The 8,889-nt window shown below is 48.6% G+C and overlaps 1 long non-coding RNA gene across 1 annotated transcript; it reads left to right on the top strand.

Annotated features, from left to right (window-relative positions):
- Positions 1 to 778: 778 nt before the first annotated feature.
- LOC139359561 (uncharacterized) lies at positions 779 to 1,721 on the top strand. Its single transcript, XR_011615613.1, has 3 exons — positions 779 to 986; positions 1,284 to 1,412; positions 1,540 to 1,721. It is a non-coding gene; the product is annotated as an uncharacterized lncRNA (long non-coding RNA).
- Positions 1,722 to 8,889: the final 7,168 nt, after the last annotated feature.

Raw genomic sequence — 8,889 nt, 5'->3', positions numbered from 1 at the left:
GATTTCATCTTGCTTTTGAGTGTTCTCCAACTTTGGCTCGTCCCTGCCCTCTTTGTAATAGAATTACTGCTCTGAAGAGAAAAAATCCAGCCTCTGCCTTGATCTCCCTGGCCCACTGGGCCCCAGCTACTCTGGCTTTCTTCCCTCTTCCAGACCTTTACCCTTGCTGTGCCCTCTGCCTGGGTGTTCTGCCCCTACTCAGACCTTCGCAGAACCAACTCCTTCTCCTTCTTGACATCTCAGCTCACATATCATCTCCTCCCTGTGGCCTTCCCTGATTGGGCCATCTAAATTCTCACCCTCTCCCATCGCTTTCGTCTCTTTATAGTGTTCATCACACTGTTGCTACAGACATCATCTTGTTCATTTACTTGTTTGCCTGTCCTCCATTGTTGCATCCCCAGCACCCACAACAGGGCTTGGCTCTTAGGTGTAGGTGCTCACTAATTTTTTTTTCTGAGATGGATTCTCACTCTGTTCCCCAGGCTGGAGTGCAGTGGCACCATCTCGGCTTACCGCAACCTCCACCTCCCGACTCAAGTGATTCTCCTGCCTCAGCCTCTCAAGTAGCTGGGACTACAGGTACAAGCCAACATGCCCAGCTAATTTTTGTATTTTTAGTAGAGACGGCGTCTCACCATGTTGGCCAAGCTGGTCTCAAAATCCTGACCTCAAATGATCCACCCACCTCAGCCTCCCAAAGTGCTGGGATTACAGGCATGAACCACTGTGCCCAGCCACTAAATATTAGTTGAAAGAACAAATGAATGAAGGAACTTTTAAGGAGGGGGCAGCAGGAAGTGCGGAGGGGTGGGACAGTTTCTTCTCTTGGGGAACTTTATTCTTTCAGGGTGTCTTGTGCAGTTGAGGCTGTTTCGCTTTTGAGGGGCTCACCATGGAGCAAACGAGATGGTGTGGACACAGGCGCGAGGAATGTGGTTGGAACTGGGAAGCCCAGCCCTCAAGTACCAAGGAGACCCCAACAGGTGCTGTTGACTTTGCAGGAAACCAGACTACAAGGCTCCCCCGGTCACAGCCTCCCACGGCTTCTCCTCAGCTGCTGGGCTGAGCAGGGCTGGGCTAAGCTGGCTGATTTCCACTTCATTATGTGTGATGACTTCCCCCCTCCCTGGAATGATTAGGCCTTAATAAATAACATTTCTCTGTGATATTGTGCCATCATTAATTCTGCTTAGCTCTCCTCGGAGAAAATTTTGTGGAAACATTCTCAGTGCTGCTATTTAAAGCTAAATTAATTCGGCTGATTATTTCTGTCCAAGTAGATTTGTGCCCAGGAGACCAGGGCCAGCACCAAGGAGAAGTGGGGTGAGTGCTGATTCCTGTCCCTGAGGCCTTGGTCACAGTTTCTGCCTGCACCTTACTCTGCACATCTCAAGTTTGAGTCTTCTCTGGTAGGTTGGGGGAGAAAAGGGGATCTGAACTCTGATTTTGGGGGCTCAGATTCTTCCAGCGTCGCCTAAGTTGTTGGTGGCATGAAGAGGATCCATCTGCTCTTCTTTCCCATTGCTGTCCCCACAGAGGCTTGTACAAGTTTGAGCTTCTGAGAAAAGACACCATCATGCCTATAATCCCAGCGCTTCGGGAGGCCGAGGAGGGCAGATCATCTGAGGTCAGGAGTTCTAGATCAGCCTGGCCAACATGGTGAGATTCTGTCTCTACTAAAAGTAAAAAAATTAGCTGCGTGTGGTAGCAGGCACCTGTAATCCCAGCTACTCAGGAGACTGAGGCAGGAGAATTGCTTAAACCTGGGAGGTGGAGATTGCGTTGAACTGAGATCACACCACTGCACTCCAGCCAGGACAACAAGAGCGAGACTCCGTCTAAAAAAAAAAAAAAAAAAAAAAAAAGACACCAACATGATACCGGGTGCTGTTCTTACACGAGTACTGGGACGAAGCTGTACAAAACAAGAGTAACCGCTTAAGTTTCTGTGTACCAGTTCTGTAGATCTACATAAAAATCAGGGGTCTGAATGCTCTGGGGGATTCTGTGTAGGTAAGGCAGTTTCTTTAGAGCAATGAGGTTGTCAAGCTGCAGTCAGGCCAACAGCAGGGTCCCAAGCCCCAGCGAAGGAGTTTAAGTAAACAATGCTGGCTTAACAATGCTGAGTTCTCTTTAATGGGCCAGGGCGACCATAGCACACCAGGTTTCTCTGTACAAAGCTGGATTCTGTGAATTCAGATTTCTGTAAAATCACCGAGGGTTTGGCACAACGAAGCACAGTTCTGAAGAAAATGGCAGGATTCTGTGCAGCCGGGTAAATTTCTGTGTAACAAATCAGGGTTATGTAGAATAAAGATGATCTCTGGATATCAATATTGGAATCCGTTGAAAAAGCCTGGAGCAGAGTGGAGTTCTGGAGAACCAGTGGAGTTCTGCCTGGAGAGCAGGCGGCTGTGTCCACAAAGCGTGTTCTGGGTCAAGTGCGGGGTTTTGTATAACAATGACATGGTTCTGTGTTTGGGGATGAAAAAGCAGATTTTCAGATGGCAAAGAGGGGCTCTGTGTACTGAATGAGATCTGGATACAGTAGGGGCCTACATAACAGAGCAGATTTTTCTAAGAGCTTGAAGAGATTACAATTCTCAATGACAAAGCAGTCGTGCACATGGGTTCTGTATAATACGGCAGGGTCCTGTGTGACAAAATGAGGCACAGCATACCTTGTGTGATCTGGCCCAGGTCAGATGCTTCTCCTAGCTTTAAGGGAGGCTGGAAAGTGATCAGCTGGTACTCTTCATTTGGACGATGGGAAGCTAGCCCTGACACAAAACTGGGGATTCCTTTAACACGGGAAGGGGATTCAGATGTTGGACAGCCAAAAAGAATGACACCTCCAGCCCCCAAATCTCTCTGCACCTGGGACATCTCTATCTGGAGGCCATGTACACACCCAACTCCATGTGTCCCATACTGAGCTTGTCACCTTTCCCCACCAGATCGGCTCATCTCTCCAGTCATGACATAGGACTAGGTATAGCACCATCCTTTCCGTTTCTCAAATGAGATACTTTGGAGTCCTTATAGACTTGTGCTTCCATTGCCCTCATCCAATCAGTAACTAACGCAGTCTCTTCATCCTTGATGTCCCATCAATCCATTCTGACCCTCCTCACCCTCAGGTATACCCCTTCAGAATTACTGGAGCAGCTCACAGGTGCATGCCACTTTATTATGTGCAGAGACTTTACATCTCATGTTCTTTTCCACTCCTCACTATTGAGCTGCAGTGGCAGGCTGTGGAGACTCAAGCCAAATAGTGTTATCGTGTCTAGATCCCAGATTGTTGTAACTGGGATACGGGGTCAGCTGTAACACAGATCTAAGGTAACAGTCACTCAAACAAGATCAGAAGTGATTTCTTTCCCAGGCTGACAGGCGGGCCATAAGCAGTCCAACTGAATATGGTGATCCCTGGGTCCATTCCTTAGGGTGTTGCCCTCCTTGGCATGGTCAAGAGGAGTCACCATGGTGTCCACTGGGTCTGTCTTCTAACTGAGGGGAGAGAGCAGAGGGAGCTGTGGGGCCGCAGGGCCAGTCAGGCCCCCTTCTCCAAGAGCACAACCCAGAGGTACCCATGTGACTTCTCACATCACTGGCCAAGTTTAGCGGCAAACGAGGCTAGGAAATGTAGTTGATTCTGGAGAGCCATGAGCCCAGTTAAAACCTAGAGGTTCATTACTCAGGAAAGCAGGGACAGCTGACAGTCTTTGTCACTCAGATTTAAACAATTAAAATAATGTAGAACCTAAAAACAAGCATTTATGGAGCTCCTAAAAGGCAGGCAGTCTCATTTGATCATCACATCAACATGGCAAGGCAGGAATTATCATCCCTGTTTATGAAGAAGGAAACTGGGGTGAGGAGGCGTATTAAATGACTTGTGGAAGATCAGAAAATTTAAACGTGACAAGATGGGACCCAAAGCCACCGTGCTGATGCCAGAGCCCAGATTTTCCATCATATCACCCAGAATGGCTTTTCCAAGGAAGGGGGACATTGTCAGTTTTCTTCACAGCTCTATTCCCAGCACCGAGAACAGTAGGGGATGAATCATTGATATTTCTGGAATGAATGAATTTTTGTTCCCTTCTTCCTGTTGGTCCCTCGGCCTGAGAGAAGGGACTTCTACACTTTCTTGCCATGTGGGAATGTGCTGGTGTCTTCTCCCCCTCTTCTTTATTCCTTTCCAGTTGGGCCACCCACCACTGCAATGTCACTCTTCCTTGTGTGTGTGCGTGTGTGCGTGTGTGTGCGTGTGTGTGCACGTGTGTGTGCGTGTGTGCGTGTGTGTGTGCGTGTGTGTGTGTGTGTATGGAGGGACAACACATTCCACGGTGAGGTCTGGTTTTCAAGGGTGACAACTCAGCTAAAAGAATTCTTGTTGTGGTGTCCTGAACCTCCAATCATCTCTCCTTCTCATTCTTTATTTATTTTGGAGAAGGAAGTCTCACTTTGTTGCCCAGTCTGGAGTGCAATGGAACAATCATAGCTCACTGTCATCCCAAGCTCCTGGGCTCAAGGGATCCTTCTGCCTCAGTCTCCCAAGTAGCTGGGACTTCAGGCACCTGCCACTGCACCTGGCTAATTAATTTTTTTTTGTAGAGATAGGGTCTCACTATGTTGGTCAGGCTGGTCTTGCAGTCCTGGGCTCAAGCAGTCCTCCTGCTTCCACCTCCCAAAGCACTGTGATTATAGGCATGAGCCACTGCACTCAGCCCCCTCAGTCTTTATACAGCCTGGGAGTTAAGAGGCTGAGGAACCTGGAGGGGCGCTGAGCATGTAAAATAAGTTTCCTTCTGCATAGGACATGAATAGCTGACGTCTATCAGTCCCTTACTATGTGCTGGCTCTGTTCTAAACTCTTTAATGTAGTTCATTTACTTTTCACAATAATGTTATGAGTTGGGTCCCCTTCATAGTCCTCTTTTACAGATCAAGAAATGGAGGCACAGAGAGGTTAAGTAACTTGTCCAAGCTCACACCGTCAGTAGGGAAGCCAGGATAAAGCTCAAGGCTGCACCTATAAATGCTACTCTACAGCTGTATAACAACACACTTATTAGATAGCCAAACGCTCTACATTTTACAGGCCTCGGTGCAGCTATGTTTATTTTGATTCACAATAAAGCTCATTTTTCAGATGAGAAGACTGAGGCTTAGAGAAGCTAAGTCTCTGCCCCAATGGCCCAGTTTACTGCTGGCCTGTTCACAGCTGCCTGTAGTCTCCGGTCAGCGGAGGCCTGTGGAAGTGCTCTATCCCTGAGCTCTCTCTGACTCTGAAGGCAGTCTAGGGCACGTCTGTTGCTCACTTTCTTCCAGGGGTGCCTCTCTTGCTTTCCTTGGGGATCCACAGCCCTTGCAGGCCGCCCTCCCTTCCAGCTGTTGCAGCTGTGCATGCATGTCAGGGGAGTGCCGGTGCATGGTGGGTGAGTGGGGGAAGAGGGCTGTTTATTTACAAGATGACAATTTTGATGTATTTGCTAGGGGGAAAAACACCCCAGCACCACACAATTAAATTAAAAGAGCGGCAGTTGTGGGCGAAGCTCGTCTACAGCTGACTTAGAACCAAATGGATCTGAGAAAAACAACATAAATTGCTGTGGCTTCAGCTGCTCAGCTGGCAAGTCCCCCCGCTGCAGCTCTTAGATGCTGCTCTGGGGCCGACCTCAGCTTGCCCAGGTGTGCACCCTGCCCACGACCCGCGTGGGATGGAGTGATGAGAGGGCTGGGGCATAGCTCTGCTGTTTATTGGCTTTTGTGGCATGATGGGCCTTCCCCGGGCATCACAGAACAGAAGGCCTTCCAGATCTCCATGGATGGCTTCATTCCTCTCTGCTGTCCAGGCCAGAAATGTGGTCGTGATGTGAACTTCTCCTGCCTCTGTCTTCGCCTCAGCCACTTAGTCATCAGGCCTAGCATTTTCGTACCTGTCTGGTTCTTCCCCTCCTCTCTCCCCTCCTCTCTGATCATTGGAACGCTCATTCTGTGGTTCATCTGAAAAGTGGTGACGGCCTCCTCCCTGCCTCCAGTTTTACCTAGTTAGATATACTCAACATTCAGGCTGGGTGCAGTGGCTCACGCCTGTAATCCCAGCACTTTGGGAGGCTGAGGCAGGTGGGTCACTTGAGGCTAGGAGTTTGAGATCAGCCTGGCCAACATGACAAAACGCTGTCTCAACTAAAAATACAAAAATTAGCCAAGCACGTTGGCACACATCTGTAATCCCAGCTACAGGAGGCGGAGGTTGCAGAGAGCTGAGATCGTGCCACTGAACTCCAGCCTGGGTGAAAGAGTGAGACTGTTTCAAAAAACAAACAAACAAACAAACAAACAAACAAACACAAAGAAAGAAAGAAAGACAGAAAAAGAAAAAAGATCTACTCTGCCTTTAGCAATTATTCTCCTAAATTTCTTAGCATGTCATTCAAAGCTCTTGAATCAATCAGGCTTCTGCTATGGTGCTGTATAAAAAGCACTCCTTAGATCTCAATGGCTTATGACTACAAACACTAATGTTTCTCATGCATGGGCCTTCAGGTGGGCTGGGGCAGCTCTGTTTCAAGTGGTAGGCTGGGTTCAGGGCTGTGCCACATGGCTTTCATTCTGGGACCAGCAGCTCACCAAAGCATGCACTTCCCAAGGCAGAATGGCAGATCACAAGAGGCCTAGCTAAACTATGCAAGCACTTTTAAAGTCTCTGCTCACGTTGAGTCCACTAATCCTTCACTGGCCAAAGCAAGCCACGTGGCTGAGCTCAATGGGGCAGGAAATTATAGTTCACCTCCTCCAATAGCGAGAGACAAGTCACATGGCAAAAGGAGCAGATGTGTAATACTATTACAAGGAGGAATAGAATAATTGGGAATAAAACACAATTTTTCATGACCCTTTACAACCCTTTACAACAATTCTCAAAGGTGCTGTCTGTGGACTGCTAAGTAGCACCAACGTCACCTTAGCCCTACCCCAGGCGTACTGAATCAGAAGCTCTGACGGTGGCGTCTGGCAGTGTGTGTTCTAACAAGTCCTTCAGGTCATGCAGGCTAGAGTTTGAGAACCACTGATGGGCAACCTGGCTGCCCCTTTCCTGACCCCCGAGTCTCACTTGTTCTGGCTGCAGTGGAAATATGTCCCTTCCCGAGCTGTTCTTTCTCCCTGCTAGGATGCTCATTCCTCCCCAACCTGGCAACTTCCTGCTCAGTTTTCAAGGCTTGGATCAAATGTCCCCTCCTCTGGGGTAGAAACTTCTGCACCCCACCCCTAGCTCAAAGAGAATGAGTCACTCCCTCCTTTGTGCTCTCATGGGACTCCAACAGGTACAGGGAATACAGCAGGACCCACAGGGTATGTCAACTTTGTGCTCGGGACAGGGACTTCTCCGTAGTCAAGACAGTGTCTTATTGGCTATTCCATCCCCAGCACATCACCTATGCCTGCCACATGGTAAACGCTCAATAGCTGTTCCCTGATTTCGTTGCTGATTTTCATGTGCTGTTGCCAGGGTGCGGGTGCATTACTATTTCTGCCCCGAGAACCAGGCTTCCCAGGATGTGCAGTTGGGAATATTGATGGAGGGGGAACAATGGGTGAGGTGATCAGGGCAGCTCAGGCTGGGCCCTGCTTAGACTGTAAGTGTGAATGGGGGAAAAGTTCTGAATCCTTGGGTATGGCGGGGAAACAGATGAGGAGAGCATCTGGTGCCCAGATGCCTGGCAGCTGTCCTTGCTTATGGCAAATCTGGTAAAGGCTCATCCAGGAACACTGCAGGGCTGGGGGAGCTCTGCTTGTTTATTAGATATTGGGAAAGCTAACTGACCATCAGACAGGGGGTCTTGGGCAGAGCTACCTCCCACCTCAGACTAGGATCTCATCTGAGGCAGGGCTCAGATTTCCATTTCAAGGGAAATCTCTATCAGAGTGGAGGCTCCTGGGCAGCATGAATTGTTTCTGTCCCCTCAAACAAGGGGAGCCCTCCTTCCCCAGTTGAGCTTTCTTCCCTGTGTGTTGAGTTCTTCCCCCAGACTTAGGCATCCCTGAGATAGGGCAGGGGCTGACAGATAAATCCTTAGACAGATGTCCCATTGTTCTCCGAAAAAAGTCAAAAGCATCCTCCCTTAACCTTTAACATTTGACATCCTTATATAGACATTCCGTCCATCTCTCTGCCTTCAACCTGAATACCCTTTCCTTTCCAAAACACCCGTAGAATGAGCAGTCAACTTAAGGATGAAGAGGGATGAGGGAGCTGTGAGATTGGGTGCTGGGTGGAGGGGAAGATGCAGTAGGCCAAGAAGAGCCTCTACCTTCTAATCTTTTCCTTCCGGGCTGACAGGTACGTTTCAAGGGAAATTGAATCTGCACATTTCAGCTTCATTTGCACTTAACGCATCTGGCTGGCAGTGGGCAGGAGGCTTTTGATGTTTGTGTCTCGGTGCCCAAGCCTTTTTAAGCCTCTTTTCTTTGAAGCCAGGGAGACTTGTGTTTCTGCCGAGGAGTAAACAGACTTGTACACCCTCCAGCAACTTAGTCTTTGGAGACCTGGCTCCCAAAGGCCCTGGGGGCTACAGGCCTCACTTCTTCATTTGTTCAGCCTACAAACACTTATTCAAGACTTACTGTGCAAAAGCTTCCCCAAAACTGCCTTCCATAGGAAGGGTATAGAGAGAAACTGGTAGATTTCACAATCAAACTCACCAAGCTCATTTGTCTAAGAAGCAAGGGAAGGGAGTTTATGTCCCACCAATATTTTCTAGAGTGACTTTAGCTCCCCCATAATTTCATCAGCCTCCCTACCTTCCCACCCACCTCTAAAGTCATCCCTTGCTGTTCTTATTTGTAATATGGGCAAATTGATGATTTCTCAAT

Source organism: Macaca nemestrina, chromosome 17, assembly GCF_043159975.1.
Source record: "Macaca nemestrina isolate mMacNem1 chromosome 17, mMacNem.hap1, whole genome shotgun sequence".
Lineage (NCBI taxonomy): Eukaryota > Metazoa > Chordata > Mammalia > Primates > Cercopithecidae > Macaca > Macaca nemestrina.
This window is presented reverse-complemented; position numbering and strand designations above follow the sequence as displayed.